The 5,448-nt window shown below is 38.9% G+C and overlaps 1 pseudogene across 1 annotated transcript; it reads right to left on the reverse strand.

Moving 5' to 3' along the window:
- Positions 1-406: 406 nt before the first annotated feature.
- On the reverse strand, positions 407-5,003 carry LOC307004799 (putative polypeptide N-acetylgalactosaminyltransferase 8; annotated as a pseudogene). Its single transcript, XR_013800694.1, has 10 exons — positions 4,745-5,003; positions 3,760-3,976; positions 3,515-3,681; positions 3,248-3,431; positions 2,857-3,054; positions 1,574-1,963; positions 1,241-1,378; positions 1,062-1,157; positions 755-919; positions 407-674 (listed from the first exon to the last, which is right to left on the reverse strand). The product of XR_013800694.1 is annotated as a putative polypeptide N-acetylgalactosaminyltransferase 8 (transcript).
- Between the last annotated feature and the right edge of the window lie 445 nt (positions 5,004-5,448).

Here is a 5,448-nt window from a genome sequence, read left to right on the forward strand (position 1 = left end):
GGCTTAGCCGGCGGCCAGGGCGAAGCAGACGACAGTCCATCGGGTGGCCAGGGCGAAGCAGACGACAGTCCATCGGGTGGCCAGGGCGAAGCAGACGACAGTCCATCGGGCGGCCAGGGCGAAGCAGACGACAGTCCATCGGGCGGCCAGGGCGAAGCAGACGACAGTCCATTGGGCGGCCAGGGCGAAGTAGACGACAGTCCATCGGGCGGCCAGGGCGGAGACTTTCCCAATTACTCAAATAGGGCTGTGCGGCTTATTATTTTGCTAATTATTTAGTAATTTATTGCGATTTCTATTTGAACGGTGAAAATCAATTATTTTTATCAGCCATATAATATTTTGTGCCATTTTAGCATCTAATTTCTCTGTTCATTGCTGCATTCACATATTGCACTATAGTTCTTATAAATTTTTCTTTCTTTTTTTTAAACAAATTTGTCATATCTGCATTCACGTTATTTTATAACACTTTCTGTGATGTATCTCAACGTGCTCCAGCATTTCAGCTGCGTTTATCTAAATTGATTATATGTTGTGTTTCATAAATCCTGAATTACATGTTGTATCCTCCAGTGCTGGTTTCCACATTTCTGAATAAAAACGTTTTCTACGTTCTGCTCAGCACTGATCTCCAGACAGCGTTTGGTGTCTCTGTTCTGAATGGCCTGTCCCTGAAAATAGAAGAAGAAAGAAATGTTTTCATGCAATGTTCAGATTGTGTTATACCACAGTATCCTAGTGGTTTGTTCACCTGTTTGAAGTCCCAGTACATGTGTTTTTGTTGTTCATTGTGTGAACACCAGGACAGCTCTGGAAACCTGCCTGAGCCGGGATCAATTAGACAGCGCTTACGATCGTGTAAAAGGGTCGGCAGGGGATGAGCAAGTATCTCACCACTTGCTGTATAGTAAAATACCTGTGTGAAAAGAGGCTGAAGTGCGTCAAATATTCCTCAAAAATACAGAGAAGAGAAGAGAAGAGAAGAGAAGAGAAGAGAAGAGAAGAGAAGAGAAGAGAAGAGAAGAGAAGAGAAGAGAAGAGATGAGATGAGATTATACCTGTGGGGAAAAGACATGACATGGATATAAAATGGGAGTGTTCTCCTCAGATGGTCCCTTATCCAAACATAAACTTGTTTGCAGATCATTAATAAGCTGTGTGAGAGAAAATAAGGACATTATATTAAACTTCTCTTATATAAAACTCTCTTGAGTCATATGAACCATTTGTCACTCACCACTCCATAACCAATTAAATCATTCATAGGATTTAATGCCGTATAGACATTTTCCAGATACCATTTGAATGGTTTGCATTTCAGCCTCTCTCTCAGTCTCTTTCTCTCTGAAACATCACCAATGTCTATCCCATGGTTCTGTGGGAAAAGGAGAGAACAGATCATAAATCTAATGAAGAGCCAAAACAATTTAACATTTAAAACCTTTAATCACACATCTCTCGGTTTACTTTAATTTTCTCAAACCGAACCTGACAAAATCAACACATCAAGACTCCTAGAACTGGTCTTGAACACCCAGAATTTGTGGCTGAATCTTTTCATTAGATCTACCTGTATGGGGACACCCCAGGCGATGTGGACATTTTTCTTGTATTCATCCATCCAAACTTCTGCCACTCTGAGGGCATTTCTCTTCATTACACCACTAAGGTCAGGCATGTAGGGTTTGTGCGCCCTTTCAATGTGAGCAACTTTAGAGCAGGGAACAACCTCTATACTTCCTCCACACAGCCACACCTGAGTTGAGAAAAATCAACACTGAATATAGTATAATGTATAGAGTTTAATATAATATAATTCGGTAGAATGATCATGTGCCGCCTTACCCGTATTCCTAATTCTACATTCTCTCCTCCATACACCTGCATCCCTCCATCCAGAGTCCCAATCTCACCGAAGAACAGACGATCAACCACAAGTATTCCCATTACTGAGGGACTCCTGGAGAACAGGCGGAGAGAACGGATTTAATAGAGCACAATATAGCAACATCAGCTCAACAGAACGATTGCCAGTGTGAAACCGCTTTCATACAACATAAACTTAGAGGCCATATGATGCTATTTTACTTTGTTTATTGGGTGTATTAGAATAGTTATCATGCTTTAATGTTGAAAAAACTGTACAAAAATTACATATTCCCCTCTATTCCAAGTCTGTCCGAGTCGGACACACTCTGATTTCTACAAAGCTTCTCCTTCCGAAAAACCCAGAGTGCTCTGATTGGCCGGCTGACCCAATGCGCTGTGAACCGAGCGTGTGTCAGATATGTAATGCCCCATACCATAATCGTGTCTCACCTTTTTTCTTTATACACCTTGTGGTGCAGGTATGACGTCAGAGCCCGGAAGACTAATTTGCAGCTGGTTCCCTCAAGATTTTCCTATGGGGTTTTGTAATGGGGTTTTTTAATTTATGAGTAAAATAAAGCCTGTGGTAAATATAAGATGACGATACTTTGTCGTTTTGTTCTACAGCGTAAATTACACAAACCCCATTATAAAAACCCCAAAATCTCGAAGGAACCAGTCGTGAATTAGTCTTCCGGGTTATACCTGCACCGTTCTATTTAGAGCTGCGCCATGACAGGTATGAAAGTAAATTCTGACAGATGTTTACAGAAGTTAATATCTGGACTTTGATCGATGCATTTTGGGCAGGTCTGGAGCAGTGTTTTCTGTTAGATAGAATAACCACCTTTTGTGGAAAACTTAGTAAATTTCCAGATCTTATACATGCAATAACAGATGCATTACACAGGAAAAATTCATCAAATGGCCTCTTTAATACGGAGTCACATCTTAGACACAATATTAGACAAAACACACACTCACTTTCCTGGCTGTGAAGGGTCTTTTTGATCGTACCACTTCTGTGGGAAAAGCACATACGTGCACCAGAGAGCCCAGTCAAAACCATGAGCACTGGCAGGATAGTTTATCACTTCCAAGTCATAGTATTTCACTTTGTCAAACACTGGGCTCAGGACCAGCGTGCGATCAGCCTGGATACGTGCAAGCAAAGGCTCCGCCCTAAAAGTGAGAGAGTACTTGAGAAAATGTGATTTCATTATTACACTGTTATAATGTTCATGTGTCTGTGGTGGTTGTTCACAAGTGTTGTCATTGTTAACTAAAATTTAAGCTATTCAAATAATTTTCAGTAATTGAAATAAAGCTGAAATACAATAAAATGTAAACATAAAAGATTACTAAAATTACACACCATTTGACATGGACCTCAATGTGGGCGTCTAAGATGGCAACCACATCTCCGGTGGCAGCCTCCCAGCCTGAGATTCTGGCCTGGGCCAGGCCTTTCTGCTCTGGATGGGTCACCATCTTCACCAGGCCTGGGTGCTTCTCATTGATGGAGCTGACATAAACATTCAGCTGTGTCTTCAGATCTTCTGTGGAAGACATACATCCAGAATGATTAGTTTAGTTTGTTTATAATATGCATCTGAGACAATAGGATTTGAGAGAAACAAACCATTTCTGCTGTGGTCGTCCACCAGTATGATCTCTTTGAGCAGGTGGGCTGGAGTTCTGTTGATGATGCTGCAAACGGCTCTTTGAATGACAGACAGAGCCTCATCCAGATAAATCAGAATCACGCTGATGGTGGGAAGATTGTGTGGATATTCACGGCCGATGCATCTACAGAACAATGACAAAAAGAAAATGGATGAATCAATCAAGAACGTCAGAGCGTTTCCATGAACGACTGAAACTGACCTGTGGTCTCGAGTGTCCGGCAGCTCCCGGTCCAGAGGCATCTGGTCACTGAGGAAAGCATTATAGCCGTATTTCTGAAAGAGATCCTCAGCCTTCCTCTGGTCGTCCTCAGAAAGTTCCACAGTCCATTGCTTGAAGAGTTCAGAGTTTGGAAACAGCTTCTTAGCTGGCTTCTTCACTGGTTTTTTCTCATATCTCACTTTGAGGCTTTTCTCTTCTGCAAAAATGTTTGTGGAAGTCAATAAAATCCATTAGATCCAAAATCCAAATCCAACCAAGTTTCCTCAAAATAGTGATTTAAATAATATTGTGCATGACAATGTAAAAATAAAGGTGTAATTCACCTTTAGTTTTATATTGTAATGTAATTTTTCTCAGTCATTTTTTTCTCAAGATTTGAAAAATACTTTTGGAAAAATGTTTATCATCATGTTTTGAAAAATTATTTTAAAAAGAGATATCTTAGTCATAGTGGCATTGTAACAGCTGTTTTTTTTTAAAGCACTTAATTGCATTACTGACCGAAAACTTTTGCATGATGCATTGCATATATATCAAGACAGACAGACATGCAGACAGAAATATCTTATTTTATGTTCCACAGGAGAAAGAAAAAACAGGTTTGAATGACATAAGGTTGAGTAAATGATGAATTTCCTTTTTTTGGGTGAACTATAAGAAAATAAATTTTGGTTTCCTGACAACTTTAAAGAGCGCTTAAAGGGTAATATGTAAAACAACAGGTAAACACATTATTTTTGTCAGATTTAGATTCAGATTATTTTATTTAATGTCAGTGATTCAAAGCTATTTTCATGGCAAAAATTAAATTACAAAAATACATCATATAAATATAATAATAAAAACAGAACAAACAAGTCATTGTACAAGATTTTTTAAATTAACATGATAAAAAATTCAAAACGTTTACAGGCATAATCTTTATTTTTGTCAGATTTCATTACAAAACATATTAGAAACTCACCAACAGCGTGTAAATGAGCCTCCAGTTTGTCCAGCTTGTTGAGGAGAAGTGCGCTGTGTAACGAGAAATTCTGCTGGACTTGGTGAAGCTGCTTCTCTTGACTTTGGATTTCCCACTTGACAGAACTCATATAGAGAAACACCACAGCGACAGACAAGACTGGAAACAAACTCTTCACAGAGCTAAATCTCATGATGATCAGAACAGCAAAATCACAGTTTTAAAGAGGTTTTCCTTCTTCACGTACCAGTTAGTCTGTGGGCACTGATCCAAGTTAGACTTTGTGACGCTAATGTTTGCTGAGTGTTTTTTTTTTTGTTTCCTGATCTTTATCATTCTAATATGATCACATTAATCTTGGGAAGGAGGAGACCAGGACACAGAATCCTGGTAGCTAAACACTTCAAAAATATTCACTTGATGAAACTTTCTTAACCTCAATGATATCATTCAGCAAAATTAACCAGTCTGACATTACAGTCCTTTAACTTAATTTTCTCATGTCGTGTGTTTTTGATTCATTTTGATTTAGCCTAAATGATTACAGAAGGCACTTGTTACACCAATAACTATTTTATGTATTTTTTTTATTATTGAGAAGCACCCACATAAAGTTCACCAAACTAGGAAAAGTCAAAGATATTTTATTTTAAGTCACAATAGGCACATAGTGAAATTATTCCCAAAGAGATTATATCACCTGT

The sequence above is a fragment of the Phoxinus phoxinus genome (assembly GCF_949152265.1).
Source record: "Phoxinus phoxinus genome assembly, chromosome: 9".
Classification (NCBI taxonomy): Eukaryota; Metazoa; Chordata; class Actinopteri; order Cypriniformes; family Leuciscidae; genus Phoxinus; species Phoxinus phoxinus.